General features: G+C 42.2%; 1 protein-coding gene across 1 annotated transcript in view; it reads right to left on the bottom strand.

Moving 5' to 3' along the window:
* LOC126484682 (meiotic recombination protein SPO11) overlaps window positions 1-16869 on the bottom strand; it is a 255803-nt gene that overhangs the window by 113509 nt on the left and 125425 nt on the right. The gene's annotated exons all lie outside the window — the stretch shown is intronic.

The raw sequence follows: 16869 nt of genomic DNA, 5'->3' as shown, positions 1-16869 counted from the left end.
TATATTTGCTAACATGTTAGACATAATTTTTGAAAAACAAGGCGTAGGGTAATTCTCGACGCCGTTAAGGACACAAATCACATGCACGACGATGTAGCGGACAAAATACACAACGAATAAGGGGTTACACCTGTTCCCAGGACTGCTCCCGACTTCTCAACGGCGTTATTAACTTCATTTGCCGTTTTCTTTCATTTATGTTGCCTGTGCATGACTTTGTTATTCGTTTGTATGCTCCAAATGACTTTCTGTGAAGAGTTTGGAAAGTTGTGAATCGATTGAACTGCATTTCTAGTTAAGACAGTCAATTATATATATTTTGTAATTCTCTTTAATATGTTTGCGTTTTGGTTCTATGTCTGTCTGTACTGAAAATGCTATTGTCAGTTTAAAATTTTTGTTATGTTTTGTAAGCTTAAAAATGGCACTAAGTATATTGAAATGTGTTCTTCAGACTACTGTAGGAAACAATTCGTTTTGAAACAGTTCCAGTACTTCATTATTTTGTTTTTGTGCTTATGTGGTTATATGATTGTTTAATAATGAAAAAACAAGTGGAAAAAAATTATCCCGTAATCAGGGAGCACCGTTGTTGCCTGTGAGGAGCGTAATCACATGCCGGTACATGTCACTCCGGTTCTATTTCCTCGGGTTCGCGGCTGCAATTCCACTCTGCTATTGTTACGATCGACGTGCATGCGCTGCTGGCTGTTCGTCTGCCGCAAATGTTGACCTCAGCTCTCTCCGCTGTGTTGCTGCTCGATCTTTTGTCACAAGCTCCTGTAGTGCAATGAACAGGAGTAGACTGATAAGTTTACGCACTACTCAAGCCTTTCTTTAAACGGCGATACTGTACGGGATCTGACATTCTGTCTCGCAACTCTGTATCTTCATGACATCGAGTCTTCTGTGCTGATTTAGTTACTGCTGATCGATATCAGCAACATCGGCATTCAACGGACATCGTTAGACTGAATGTTCTGGCGTGTCTTCTTCACAACAGGCACATTCGGAGATTTGTCTTCGCCCAGTTCGATGTCAGTACGTCGCGTAAAGCCCATGACCTGTCAAGAAGTGTGTCTCGTCTCTTGAAGGACTGGGCTGCTTCATTCCCAGTCTCTAATTTACCTCTGGGATAATACCATAATTTCGTCTCCCCTGTTTGGGCATCACCCCATTCTTTCTGCCGCCGGAGGAGGACCTAACTGTGTATTTTCTACTTGTTTGTAGCCCATATTTCTATAAAATTTTGCACTTCATGTCCTTCTTTCATCGCCCTCCTTTTCCCGTATCTGGAGATGGAGTGGACACATTGCAAGTGCTATCCGCAACGACGTAACTGGAATTGTACCGAAAGCTCCGTCAAGTGAAGAAGTTAACTATTTGTATTGCTGTTAAGATACGTGCTTTTTGTTTGAATTGTTATTTTATAATCATGACTGGCTAGGCTAATGATTTTGTTAATCATGTTCTTGCCTCTATTGATAATTTCTTCAATATGTGCACTATAATTTTGTCGCTCGCCGAAAAAGACGCCAACATATCTTTCGCTCTATGGATCTGTAGCTTAATTTTATGACCGGATCTGCAAACAGAATTCCGTTGAATAAAGTGTACGTGGTCTTTTCAGGCGTAACAAACAAGTTAATTCCTTGGCACCAGTGATGTAATTCTTGAAGGAATGTATTACATCCTTCTTTCAAGTTACTTCTGAAGCTTCCATTCACAAGGGTCATCACGTCGTCGGTATTTCCCTGTACTTCTACGACCGTTCCGTTGTGATTCAGCCTTCCTAATACCGGGTCATGTACCATATCCCAACACACAGGGCCACTTACAGATTCCTTCGGGCAGCATCTTGAAATATTTTTCGTAAGGATCCATCCTGGGCACGACAAAGATGCTTATCTGTTTTGGCAGTACCTGTTAATACAGTAGTGTTATTCTCATGGGCAGTCCCAGTCTCTCGGGCGAAGAAAAAGTGCTAGCCGTTATAAGTGACCGAATGTCCTGGCGAAAATATATCTATGCGGAGCCTTTTTTGCTACCTTTAACGCCTCATTTACACCGTCTTCTGATGACTTTCCACTACTGAAACCATGTTGTTGGGAGATCACTCCATGAAGAAATCTTTCCTCCTGTAGTCTAGCGCATAGCAGCTTCTCAAGGAAAATTGGTCTCTAGAACATTAGAGCCCCTTTCCAATATAATCACATTTGCTTGTTTCCAAAATCTCGTAATAAACATGCGTTACAGCGCTGGCACAAATATAAACTTATTCGGAAGGAGGGGGCTATAGAATTTTCATATATTGAAGATGAAATGACTTGTACATTGTTACTCTTGGGAGCCATCGAGGGCACTCCAAGATAGGAAATCAGAGCCACAGAGCAGAGAGAGGACAAAAGTAGTACCGTTTAGGTTACCGGAGTTAAATAGTAAAACTAGAGTCCTGAAAATAGCAGACGCTCTGGGCAGCTGTCCCAGGGGACAAGTTTCACTTCAGAGAATTAACTGGTAACTCCACCCACGATCTAGCCGTTGTAAGGCGTCACAGCAGAAGATGGCAACAAAAACGGACGTCTTAACAGAGGCAGAAAGCGTGATACTTGCTCCTCAGAGCTGCAACGTCAGTGGGTTAGAGATGTTAGAGTGCTACAATAGCTGTCTCCACTCGCAAGAGGATACGGGATAGGGCCAAGTGACGTAGAACGCTGTTGTTGCTGGCCGTAATAGGAGTGGCAGTAGCGTGTAGCTTTCAGCTGAACGTTGTTGCTACCAAGCTTGAAGTTCGTTAATGTAAAGTCTACAGGCATCCCTACCTACCGAGTAGCAGAATGGGGGAAATCTAAACGTGGTTAGCCAGAGGCGCCCTGGATGTGCGCTGCGACTCGTCAGATTGGCTGAAGCTTGTTAAGTGCTGGTGAACTGGCTGGACAACTGTAGGAAGGGATAAATAGTGCGCCGCCACGATTCTTTAAAAACCCAAGTTTTTGTATTCAGAGGAGTTCTCAGATTACTGAGGCGCCGGCTCCATGTCGCTGGTGGCCAGCCACAGTATGCTCCGACATATCTGTTTTTCTCATTTTTAGTGCTGCTCTCAAGTTTATACTTAACATGCTGTTAGTGTTCGCTACTTCTGTTAGCGCCCACTCCCGTCGATTGAGAAACTAACCTCTGTTTTGCAACCAATTGTCTCCTTTGATTTTTCTGTTTAGAATTAGCCTTCAGTGTAGTAGTTCGTCTGATCGCTGATATACAGTGTCAGTGAGACCCCTGAAGTGCACGAGTGTCCCGCTGCGAGCATCCTGTCGAGTGCCAGAGTCTGCGCATCTCGCAGGTGCCCTGCGACAGTATTTGGCGCTGATCCAAGTCATCAAACAGCCTTCACTGGGAATTTGTCTTTCTGCATTTGCTCCTCACCACTAGGGAATCGCAGACTGATCTCAAAGCCCCTGTCTTTCCTCTGTCTTGTGTTAGGGCACGACACAAGGATACCGTCATCCAGTGATTTACTCTTTTTCAGTTTCAGGTCAAAGATCCTACACCCTCTTCTGAAAATGGATAAATTATTCTCTCTGCACTTGAGCCGTGTATCGACTCGTGCTACACCTTGTATTTAGATTGCATTGGTTTTCCTTTTCTTCCCCTGACGTGTTTTTTTGATAAGTTGTCTGTCATTAAGTGGCTGCTTGGTTGTCTTTTCCCTCTGCTATCGATATCTGCGTTTGCTTCCGGGAAACTGCTATGGAGGAAGTGAGATCTTTGACCGGTGGTAACTTCGTGTGGTGGCGCGGAAGTAGGGGATTGCGCGCAGAGAGTGTGGTGGACACGGGAGGGCAGTGTGGCTCTCCAGCGCAAAGCAGGCGTGGTCGGTTGTACCGAGTCACCACGTGATGTATGTCGGTTGTGTGTAACGAGCGGGTGGATTTGACGGAAGAGCTCCCCGCGGGTTGGTTATATACAGAATCGCCCCACGAGTAGTTACTGTTCACTTGACTTTGGTGGGACGTTAACAAGCTTCTTTAAGTCATCCGTTTCAACACTGGAGTTTAAAAAGGGGACACCTACATGAAGGAGCGGTCACTACCCGTCAACGTTGTAGAGAAGACGTGAACTCCGGTGACAGAGCGTGTTGTCGCGTGACCGTGGCGTGTCGGGTACACTGGCGACGCATGCGCGGTCGGATGTGTGGATCCTTGCCATCGGGGCTCGTGTACTGCCGGTTCGAGCATAATTGCAAGTTAAGTTCGCGGAAGGCTTAATCATTAAGTAATAAGTTTGCGTAACCAGTGTCTCTTCTGCCTTGTGGCCTCCGGCGATCGGGTTTCCTGTCCCCGGCACCGGTGTAATTGAAGACAGTGATCTTATCTTTCCTCCTCCTGTCGATACTGCCTGATGGGAGCTGTAGTTTTGGCAGTTTTAATTGTCTCCCTATTCTGTCGTGTGTTATGAGTCAATTCACGCTTCGTGTTGGTTGACCAAGTGGTCGCTCATTCAGGACTGTGTGGTGTAATGTTTCCTTGCACGAGGTTAGCTCTAATTCTGTCAGCAAGTTAAGCCTTCTTATTACAAGTTTTCGCTGGCTAAAAGTCGGTGCAGTGACCAGCCTGAGAGTGGCAATCGTGTTTACGGGCGTATTTAAGTTGGTCAGTATTCTGCCTAGCCTGAGCATCCCTGAGTGGGTGATTTGTGGCCGCCTTACACGTCTGTCATATCTGTTATGTTCTAATGATATTCCAGGACACTTTTGTTTAAAAACTATTTTAAATTCCTCCATTCCTTTATTGCCATTAATCGTGTGTTTGCTGAGACCTTTGATTTTGTTTTTAATGGCGGTATTGGTAGCTTCACTACCTCACCGTATTTTATTAACAAAGTTCTGTATTTACTTTAGCAGCGTGTTTACTAATGTTCTTTAAATTTTTTAAACTGTTGTATTGATATAAATTACTTGAATGCCGTTAGCGGCGTATTTTGAAAGATTGTTTATTGCCGAACTGCTAGTTTCTGTAAGATATGAATAGAACATTTGTGTGTGAAAATCTCAACTCGACAGTAAACTACTAGAAATTTGGCCCCGTTTCGCAACTTGTGGTGTGGCTTGTAGTAACCGCAACCACTGTGTGTGTCAGCACTGTACGCTTCACTACTTTTGTTCTGCAGTTCTCTGCATTCATCAAGTTTATCCTTTCGTCCTCTGCAATGTCGTCTGGAAAGGGAATGCCTATCAGTAACTGTGCAGATTACCGGCAGTTTTCTCTCAAGCTGCCGTCTGCTCGTTTTGGAGTTTATAACATTGTCGGAGATCTTATCATTTGCCAGACGATTCTACAAGGTGCACCTCATGAGTCAGTATGTAGATATTGTGCCAGGAATAGGTTTCAGCTCTGCATTCTTTCATGCTGTAAACAGTCTTTGAATTACTGTTTAAGATCCCTATATCAGTCCAATCTGCGAGCTCTTTCTTCGCACAGTGGCGTTTTTGGTAGAACCTTCTGGCCTGTGTGACTTCTGTTTAATGTTTTCGGGAACCCACCTTTCATGGTATTTATGAACACCATCCTGTTTGTCTTGTGAGCGGATTGCATCTTTCATGGCCTCTTGTGATGCAAGACGAGTTCTTGAGCTTTTGTGTCCACGTGATCATCTGCTTCCACCGAGTCCGGACAGTGAGAAATATTCCTCAGATGGTTCGAATCGGCTTTCCTTATGTTATATGGAGTCTTCAACGTATTTAATGCATCTTCACCTGAGTCCATTTCTGCAAGAGCTAACTGTAAGGATTGCATCGTATTTACCACTCTCATATTAATACCATTATGACTTCCTGAAATATATCGCTATTTCACCTTATACTGAACTAAATCATAGTGGTAACTTACTGTTCGCGTTCCTGATATAAAAAATCTTGCTTAAGCGAAAATCAACAGCATGTACAAACTTCAAAAAAATCCATGACTCTGTGATCTCTATAATACTACTTATTTACATCCAATTTCGGTTTTAAACCATGTTCGTGGCACCAACATAACACACAAAAATAGGCCAAATGTGATAATGAAAATAACATAAAATCCACAGATGAAGTAGTAATTACCAAATACTTAAGAAAAATGTTACAAACGTGTCACATGTCATACATGTCTTCATATAAAGATAACGAGGAATACGTGGACTATGACTAAGATCAAAAGACATTAAATAAATCTATTATAACAAATGAGACCAAATACAAAATTAACATGAGGACTGAGTGGAAAAATGATAGCAACCAATGTATAAGCTGAAAGCAAGACATATCAAAGAAGAATATCGTACCAAACCCAAGGATGTAGCCATTGAACAAGAATGTTATTATCGAATCACAATGTCTAACTATGTTCAGTTGCAATTGTAATTAATATTTCACAATGATTAGAACAATATGAAATGTAAAATTGCAGATATCCAGGTGTGTAACAGTTACTAAATATGAAAACCCAAAAAGTATTCAACCTCTGAGTAAACGTAACCACATGTGGAATATAAATTAACGTGATTGCATAAACTGAAGTGGATTACAAAAATAGTAGGGAAAATGCACATTTTTGAGGCACTTCGAAAAAGACAGATTAAGTATAGAGCAGGTACATGAACTGCATGAAAATGCATTGAAGTCAAGCGCCGGCACGCCAACAGGGAACGAGAGAGCAGAGAGAGCTCTGAGAAGAAGACATCGGCGAATTGCACGCTGACCGACCCCTCTCCAGGAGCACATCGCGATAGCAGCGGCCTCTATGCGAAGAGAACATAAGCGCCGTGCCCGACTGGTCGCGGCCGAGTTCTACAGAAGGTTCAAGGCTAGCGACCTGAATAGAAGAGTCAGCTGTATTGCTTCACTTGTATTAGGAATTGTTATACTGGAGAACATTGTTTATTTGGATATCGCTCTTTGCTTGCGACACATCTGTAAGATTCTCAAATTTAAGTGTTGACATTGTTCATTTCGTAATAAAACTAATTAATACGATTTGTTTGAATGTTGTCTAGCGATCCGAGAAGGCAGGCTTCCAAGACCCCACATAATACGTCAAGGCAGGATTCAACATTTGGCGAAAGGGCGACATACAAATGGAAACGTTCTCCAGTATAACAATTCCTAATACAAGTGAAGTAATACAGTTGACTCTTCTATTCAGGTCGCTAATCTGAAGCTTCTACAGTACTGGGCCGCGATCAGTCGGGCGCTGCGCTTATGTCCTCTTCGCATAGAGGCCGCTGCTATCGCGTTGTCGTCCTGGAGAGGGGTCGGTCAGCGTGCGATTGGCTGACGTCTTCTTCACATCCCTCTCCGCTCTCTCGTTCACGACTGGCGCGCCGATGCTTGACTTTACGCTGTAACTCTGACCATGTCGCCATCTGGACGCAGTGGTCATTGCAAATTCACGGACTACCCTATCAGACCCAAATTTTCAACTTATCCACACATAACAAATGTAGTGACTGTTGCACGTTATTCTCATTACTCACGGCATTTTGCCGATTCCCATACGAGTTCGAGTCTGGTGTGCATCCGCATGAAGAGGTCGTTGGTCATCCTCTGTTAGTTATATATTTGTGGTGTCTCTTCATTCAGACAGGAAACTACAAGAGAACAAAAATAAAGGACACAGACCTATAAAAAGCTGTTACAAATTACAAGAGTGTTTCATAATTTTTTGCAAACACAGTATTATTATAGGCAGTATTTGGAACTGGAAATTGATAGTGAAAATAAAATTAAATTGATGACAATATTTAAATTGATTCAGTATTTTGTGGGGTTGGAGGGTGGGGGGGTGTTGGAGATAAGGGGAGAGGAGTAAATGGGGGTTTACAAAGTTGTGGAAAAATTGAAACAATCATATAGACCTACCAGAGAACACTAATATAGAACACAGCCCTTAAAAAACTCTTACAAATTACAAAAATATTTTAAAAATTTAACAAAGAAAATATTACTATCGGAAATAAAAGCTATTTAAGTAACTTAATTTACATCTTCAAAAGTTTAGCAAGGCCTCCTTAAGCTAATGTTGTGAATGCTGTCATCTCAATTAGGAGTATGAGAGCCACTTCCCCATGATATATAGTCCCTTTGGATACCAGTACTTTATTTTTACTCAGTAACCTTCTTGATATGACTACATCATGCGATTGATATTTTTAATCTTTTATTGTTTTATTATTTATGTCACATAATACTATCAATTATTATACACATAATTCCTGTATGCTTGGTTATCCTGCATACCTACTCATATATGTTAGAAATTCCATCCATGTAAACCGCTATCTAACATATATATATATATACCAGGTGATCAAAAAGTCATTATAAATTTGAAAACTGAATAAATCACGGAATATCGTAGATAGAGACGTACAAATTGACACACATGCTTGGAGTAACATGGGGTTTTATTAGAACCAAAAAAGTACAAACGTTCAAAAAATGTTCGACAGATGGCGCTTCATCTGATCAGAATAGCAATAATTAGCATAACAAAGTAAAACAAAGCAAAGATGATGTTCTTTACAGGAAATGCTCAGTATGTCGTCCATCATTCCTCAACAATAGCTGTAGTCGAGGAATAATGTTGTGAACAGCACTGTAAAGCATGTCCGGAGTTATGGTGAGACATTGGCGTCGGATGCTGCCTTTCAGCATCCCTAGAGATGTCGGTCGATCACGATACACTTGCGACTTCAGGTAACCCCAAAGCCAATAATCGCACGAACTGAGGTCTGGGGACCTGGGAGGCCAAGCATGGCGAAAGTGGCAGCTCAGCACACGATCATCACCAAACGACGCGCGCTAGAGATCTTTCACGCGTCTAGGAATACTTCTTTTTTGTTCTAATAAAACCCCATGTCATTCCAAGCATGTGTGTCAATTTTTACCTCTCTATCTACATTATTCAGTGGTTCATTAAGTTTTCAAATTTAAACCGAGTTTTTGATCACCCGGTATATATATATGTTACTTTTAAATTTGTAACACCTTTCCATCACTTATATCTCCCCTAATATGTTACATTTTTGAACTTTTTAAAAATTCTGACAGTTTTTTAAGGGCTATGTTCTGTATTTCTGTTCTCTCGTTTAATTTTACTAAAACTTTGTAAAACTCCATTTACCCCTCCCACATCTCCAACACCCAACAACACTGAATAATTTTAAATATTTTCATCAATGTCTTTTTATTTTTGCTATCAAATTTCTGTTTCAAATATTGCCTATAGTAACAATGTCTTTTTTAAAAAAATTTAAAACTCTCTTGTAATTTGTAACAATTTTTAAGGACTATGTTCTTTATTTCTATTCTGTTGTAGATTTACGTGATTGTATTCGTGTTTAACTATTACTTTGCAAACCCCTATTTACTCTTCACTCCCTCCTTCCAGGACCATCCACTACGACTTCCCATTGCTTTAAAACTGTGTAATACTTTTATGTATCACTGTCCACACACATCTCGCTCCGCCTCTCAGTTAACCGTTTGTCATTCATACGTAATACAAAGTACGTCAAGGATATGACCGGTTTCATTGTATTAAATAGAAGTTCTTTGTAATGGCTCCTTTAATATTTGTCACCTGTTCGAATTATTGACTTCTGAATGCGATAAAGTTGAGGTCTATATTCCTAGTTGGTTCTTCAGCAAATTTCTCTAGGTTGTCATCTTGGCTTATGACTTGCCTTTTATTTGTCTGTCTGAAGAATTATTTTTCTAATCAACATGTCAGAGGTTCACGCTCGTTGCTTGTTCTTCACGAGATTTTTGCTAGGTGTTATGCTCAGACTATTGCAACTTTTTTTATTCGTACGATTTTAGATGCAATTCATCTACCTGCTGTATACTATTTTTGTATTTTTCGAAGCGATTCAAAAAATGTGCATTTTTCCTATTTTTGTGATCCACTTCCATTTATGCAGTCACGTAATTTATATTCCACATGTGGTTACGTTTACTCGGAGGTTGAAAACTTTCTGCGTTTTCGTATTAACTGACTAACTGTTGTTTTTTTTTGGGGGGGGGGGGGGGGCGTCATCAGTCTTCTGACTGGTTTGATACAGCCCGCCATGTATTCCTCTCCTGTGCCAACCTCTTCATCTCAGAGTAACACTTGCAACCTGTATCCTCAATTATTTGCTGGATATATTCCATTCTCTGTCTTCCTCTACAGTTTTTGCCCTCTACCGCTCCCTCTAGTACCGTGGAAGTCATTCCCTGATGTCTTAACAGATGTCCTCTCATCCTGCCCCTTCTCCTTGTCAGTGTGTTCCACATATTCCTTTCCTCTCCAATTCTGCGCAGAACCTCCTCACTCCTTACCTTATCAGTGATAAAACAAACAGCTTGTAAGATGGCACACACATGATTCGAAAAACACTAAAACAAATTACTATATGGGACAATACCATTCACCATGGGGAAAAACGTGCATCCTGTGTGGTTAAAGAAATGAGCGATTACGGTTCAAATGGCTCTGAGCACTATGAGACATAACTTCTAAGGTCATCAGTCCCCTAGAACTTTGAACTACTTAAACCTAACTAACCTAAGGACATCACACATATCCATGCCCGAGGCAGGATTCGAACCTGCGACCGTAGCGGTCGCGCGGTTCCAGACTGTAGCGCCTTGAACCGCTCGGCTACTCCGGCCGGCTTTCACCTTCACTCAGAACAGCAATTTCATCAGAGAATCGAATTATTAGTATCCTTTCACCGTGAATTTTAATTCCCGAACCTTTCTTTTTTTCCATAATTGCTTCTACGATGTACAGATTGAACAGTAGGGGTGAATTTAAATTGATTCAGTATTTTGTGGGGTTGGAGGAGGAGGGGGTGTTGGAGATAAGAGGAGAGGAGTAAATGGGGGCTTACAAAGTTGTGGAAAAATTAAAACACTCACATAGACCTACCGGAGAACACTAATGTAGAACACAGCCCTTAGAAAACCCTTACGAATTAACAAAGACAATATTACTATCGGAAATAAAAGCTATTCAACTTAATTTCCATCTTCAAAAGTTTAGCACCCTTTTTAATCCGAGCACTTCGTTCTTGGTTGTCCGCTCTTATTACTCCCTTTTGCCTCTTGTACATATTGTATATTACCCGTCTCTCCCTGTAGCTTATCACTATTTTTCTCAGAATTTCGAACATCTTACATCATTTTACATTGTCAAACGCTTTCTCCACGTCGACAAATCCTATGAACGTGACTTGATTCTCCATTAGTCTTATTTCCATTATCAACCGCAGCATCAGAATTGTCTCTTGGGACCTTTATCTTTCCTAACGCCAAAATGATCGTCGTCTAACATATCCACAATTTTCTTTTCCATTCTTCTGTATACTATAATTGTAAGCAACTTGGATGCATGAGCTGTTAAGCTGAATGTGCGATAATTCTCGCTCCTGTCAGCTCTTGCAGTCTTTGGAATTGTGTGGATGATATTTTTCCGAAAGTCAGGTGGTATGTCGCCACACTCGTACATTCTACACACCAGCGTGAATAGTCGTTTTGTTGCCACTTCTCTCAATAATTTTAGAAATTCTGATGGAATGTTATCTATCCCTTCTGCGTTTTTTGTCTTAAGTCCTCCAAAGCTCTCTTAAATACTGATTCTAATAGTGAATCCCCTATGTCCTCTAAATCGACTTCTGTTTCTTCTTCTGTCACATCGGACAAATATTCCACTTCGTAGAGGCTTTCAATGTACTTTTTCCACCTATCCTCTCTCTCCTCTGCATATAACAGTGGAAATCCCTTGCATTTAATTTCATAAAATTTTGTTTTGACTTTCCTATATGCTGGGTCAGTCCTTCCAACAATTATATCTTTTTCGATTTCGGAATTTATGTCTGACCATGATGTAATCTAACTGAAATCCTCCCGTATCATCCGACCTTTTCCAAGTATACCTCCTCCTCTTGTGATTCTTGAACAAAGTATTCGCTATTAGTAGCTGAAATGTGTTATAGAGCTCAATTAGTCTTCCTGCTCTCTCATTCCTTGTCCCAAGTCCATATATCCCCTGTACTGTTTTCTTCTACTCCTTCCCCTACAGCTGCCTTCCAGTCCCCCGTGACTATTAGATTCTTATCTCCCTTTATGTGCTGTATGATCCTTTCAATATCCTTACATACTTTCTCTCTCTCTTCATTTTCAGCATGCGACGTCGGCATGTGTACCTGAGCTAACGTTGTCGGTGTTGGTTTGCTGTCTGTTCTGATAAGAACGACCTTATCACTCAACTGTTCACAGTAACACACTCTCTGCCCTACGTTCCTACTCATAACAAATCCTAGCCCGTTATACAATTTTCTGCTGCTATTGATATTACCCTATACTCATATGACCAGAAATCCTGGTCTTCTTTCCATTTCACTTCACTGTCCACTACAATATCTAGATTGAGCCTTTGCATTTACCTTGTCAGATTTTCTAGCTTCCTACCACGTTCAAACTTCTGACAGTCCAAGCCCTGATTCGTAGAACGTTGTCATTCCGTTGGTTATTCGGTCTTTTTCTCATGGTCACCTTCCCGTTGGCAGTCCCCTCCCGGAGATCCGAATTTCGGACTACTCCGGAATATTTTGCCAATTGTGAGATTATCCTGACACTTTTTCAATTACAGGCCACATCTCCTGTGGATGCACATTGTGTGTCTTTAATGCAGCGGTTTTCATTGCCTTCTGCATCCTCAGTCCGTTGATCATTGCTGATTCTTCCGCCCTTTCCGCAGTTTCCCATCCCAAAGACAAGGAAGTGCCCTGAACCTCTGTACGCTCCTCCATCTTTGACAAGGCCGTTAGCAGAATGAAGGTGACTTCTTATGCCGGAATTCTTCGGCCGTCAATGCTGATTATTGACCATGACTTAAGCGGTTTCGGGCTTCGAACCTGGGACCGAGGACGTTTTGGTTATTAATCGCAGACGCTTCCCCTAGATCACAAGTGCTATAAAGTGCTACAAATCTGTTATTTTATATTTCATTTTGTTATTTTCATTGTGAAATATTAATTACAATTGTATCTGGTCATACTTAAGACATTGTGATTCGATAATCACATACTTGTTCAATGGCAACATCCTTGGGTTTGGTACGATATTCTTCTTTGATTCTTCATGTTTTTGACATGTCTTGTTTCAGCTTATATATTGGTTGCTATCATTTTTCCACTCAGTTCTCATGTTAGTTTTGTATTTGGTCACATTTGTTATGGTGGATTTATTTAATGTCTTTTGATCTTAGTCGCAGTCCACGTATTTCTCGTTATCTTCATATGAAGACATGTATGACATGTGACGCGTCTGTAACATTTTTCTTAAGTATTTGGTAATTACTGCTTCATCTGTGGATTTTATGTTATTTTCATTATCACATTTGGTCTATTTTTGTGTGTTATGTTGGTGCCACGAACATAGTTTAAAACCGAAATTGGATGTAAATTAGTAGTATTATAGAGATCACAGAGCCATGGATTTTTTGAAGTTTGTACATGCTGTTGATTCTCGCTTAAGCAAGATGTTTTATAGCAGGGACGCGAACAGTAAGTTACCACTATGATTTAGTTCAGTATAAGATGAAATAGTGATACATTTCAGGAAGCCGTAATGGTATTAATATGAAAGTGGCTAACCGAAGTGCAAGTCCCTCAAACATATGAAAGGAGGCTCGTGCATAGTCCAGTACAGGCGTCACAACAGTTAACGATAATGCAGTCAGGAGACCAGAAATAGAAAATCTGAATGAGGCCTCACCACAAGAAACCACGATGCAATCTTTACAGTTGGCTCTTGCAGAAATGGACTCAGATGACGATGCATTAATAGCTTTGAAGACCTGACGCAACATAAGGGAAGCCGTCTGAAACCATCTGAGGAATATTTCCTACTGTCAGGACTCGGTGGAAGGAGATGACCACGTGGGCACAACAGTTCAAGAACTCGTCATGCAGTACAAGAGACCATGAAAGGTGTGATCCAGTCACAAGACAAACGGGATTCACAAATACCATGAAAGATGGGTTCCCAAAAACATTAAACAGAAGTCCCACAGGCCAGAAGGTTCTACCAAAAACGCCACTGTGCGAAGAAAGAGCTCGCAGATTGGACTGATATAGGGATCTTAAAGAGGAATTCAAAGACTGTTTACAGCATGAAAGCATGCAGAGCTGAAACCTGTTCCTGGCACAATATCTACATACTGACTCATGAGGTACACCTTGTAGAATCGTCTGGCAAATGATAAGATCTCCGACAGTGTTATAAACTCTAAAACGAGCAGACGGCACCTTGAGAGAAAACTGCCGGTAATCTGCACAGTTACTGATAGGCATTCTCTTTCCAGACGACATTGCAGAGGACGAAAGGATAAACTTGATGAATGCAGAGAACTGCAGAACAAAAGTAGAGAAGCGTACAATGCAGACAGAATAGTTTTTTCCATTTTCAGAAGAGGAGGTGAGGAAAAACGCCCTGAAACTGAAAAGGGATAAATCACATAATGAGGGCATCCCTGTGTCGTGCCCTAACACAAGACAGAGGGAAGACAGGGGCTTTTTAGATCAGTCTGCAATTTCCGAGCGGTGAGGAACAAATGCAGAACGACAGATTCTCAGGGAAGGCACGTTGATGACTTGGATCGGCCCCAAACACTATCACGGGATACTCCGAGATTCGCGGATTCTGGGACTCGACAGGATTCTTGCACCATGTATCATGGATTTCAGGGGTCTCATGGACACTATTTTTAGCGATCAGACTAGCGACGACACTGAAGGCTAATTTTAAACATTAGAAATAGCAACGTGGGCAACTGGTTGCACAACAGAAAGCAGTGTTTGAATCCATGGCGGTGGGCACTAACAAAGCAGTGAACACTACGGAGTTTACCACCGATCTCACTGAGAACTTCTCTGAATACAAAAGCATGGGTTTTTAAAGAATGGCAGCGATGTACTCTTCCTCCCTTCGTATAACCGATCAATCAGTCCACTGGCATTGAACAATCTTCGGCCAATCTGGCAAGTCGTTCTGCACCTCCAGGGTGTCTCTGGCCAACTACATTTAGATTCCTCCCTTTCTATTCTGCAGGCAGGGATGCCTCTGGACTTTACTTTAACAAACTCCAAGTTTGGTAACAACAGCGTTCAGCTGAAAGCTACGCGTCACTGCCACTCATATTACGGCCAGCAACAAGAGTGTTTTACGTCATTTGGCACCGCCCTCTATCGTTTTTTGAATGGGGGCTGCTGGAGTAGCACTCTAAGCTACGCAAAACCACAGGGTTGCAGTTCTTACGAGCAGGTATCAAGCATTTTTTGCCTCTGCTAAGACGTGCCTTTTTGTGACCATCTTATACCGTGACGCCTTACAACAGCATCTAGGCGGTGGGTGGAGTTACCAGTTGATTCTCTGAAGTGCAACTTGTCCCTGGGACAGCTGCCAGAGTGTCTGCTATTTTCAGGGCTCAGTGTTACTATTTAGCTCCGGTAACCTAAACTGTACCACTTTTGCCCCCCTGCTGCATCGTGTGTCTGATTTTCTATCGTGATGGTTCCCAACAGCCTTAAGCGGAACAACGTATAAGTCATTACGTCCTCAATATATGACACCTGCTGAAATTCTACCTGTCCTTTCTAGGCATTTAAGCGCCAAAGAAATTGGTATAGATATGCATACTCAAATACAGAGATATATACACGGGCAGGATACGGCGCTACGGTCGGCAACGGATGTATAAGACAAGTGTCTGGCTCAATTGTTAGATCGGTTACTACTGCTATAACGGCATATTAACAAGATTTAAGTGAATTTGAACGTGGTGTTATAGACGGCGCACGAGCGATGAGACACGGTATCTCCGAGGTAGCTATGAAGTGGGGATTTTCCCTTACGACCATTTCACGAGTGTACCGTGAGCATCATGAATCCGGTAAAACATCAAATCTCCGACATCTCTGCGGCCGGAAGAAGATCCTGCAAGAACGGGACCAACGACGATTGAAGAGAATCGCCCACCGTGACAGGCGTGCAACCATTCCGCGAAGTGCTGCTGATTTCAATGCTGGGCAATCGAAAAGTGTCAGCGTGCGAACCATTCAACGGAGCTCATCATCGATATAGGCTTTCGGGGCTGAAGGTCCACTCGTGTACCCTTGATGACTGCACGACACAAAGCTTTACGCCTCGCCTGGGGCCCATGAACGCCGGCATTGGACGGTTGATGACTAGAAACATGTTGCTTGGTCGGATGAGTCTCGTTTCAAATTGTATCGAGCGGATGGACGTGTACGGAGACGACCTCATAAATCCATGGACCCTGCGTGTTACCAGAGGACTTTCAAGCTGGTGGAGGTTCTGTGATGGTGTGGGGCGTGTGCAGTTGGTGTGGTACGGGACCCCTGATACGTCTAGGTACGACTCTGGCAGGTGACACGTACGTAAGCATCCTGTCTGATCACCTGAATGCATTCATGTCCATTGTGCATTCCGACGGACTTGGGCAATTCCAGCAGGACAATGCGACCACCCACACGTCCAGAATTGCTACAGAGTGGCTTCACGGACACTCTTCTGAGTTTAAACACTTCCGATGGCCACCAAACTCCCCTGACATGAACATTATTGAGCATATCTGGGATGCCTTGCAACGTGCTGTTCAGAAGAAATCTCCATCTCCTCGTACTCTTACGGACTTATGGACAGCCCTGCAGGATTTATGGTGTATGTTCCCTCAAGTACTAATCCAACATTAGTCGAGTCCATGCCACATCATCTTGCGGCACTTCTGCGTGCTCGCGGGGGCCCTACACGATATTAGGCAG

The sequence above is a fragment of the Schistocerca serialis genome, chromosome 6 (assembly GCF_023864345.2).
Source record: "Schistocerca serialis cubense isolate TAMUIC-IGC-003099 chromosome 6, iqSchSeri2.2, whole genome shotgun sequence".
Classification (NCBI taxonomy): Eukaryota; Metazoa; Arthropoda; class Insecta; order Orthoptera; family Acrididae; genus Schistocerca; species Schistocerca serialis.
Note: the sequence above shows the minus strand (reverse complement) of the source record. Positions and strands in the feature narration are given on the sequence as shown.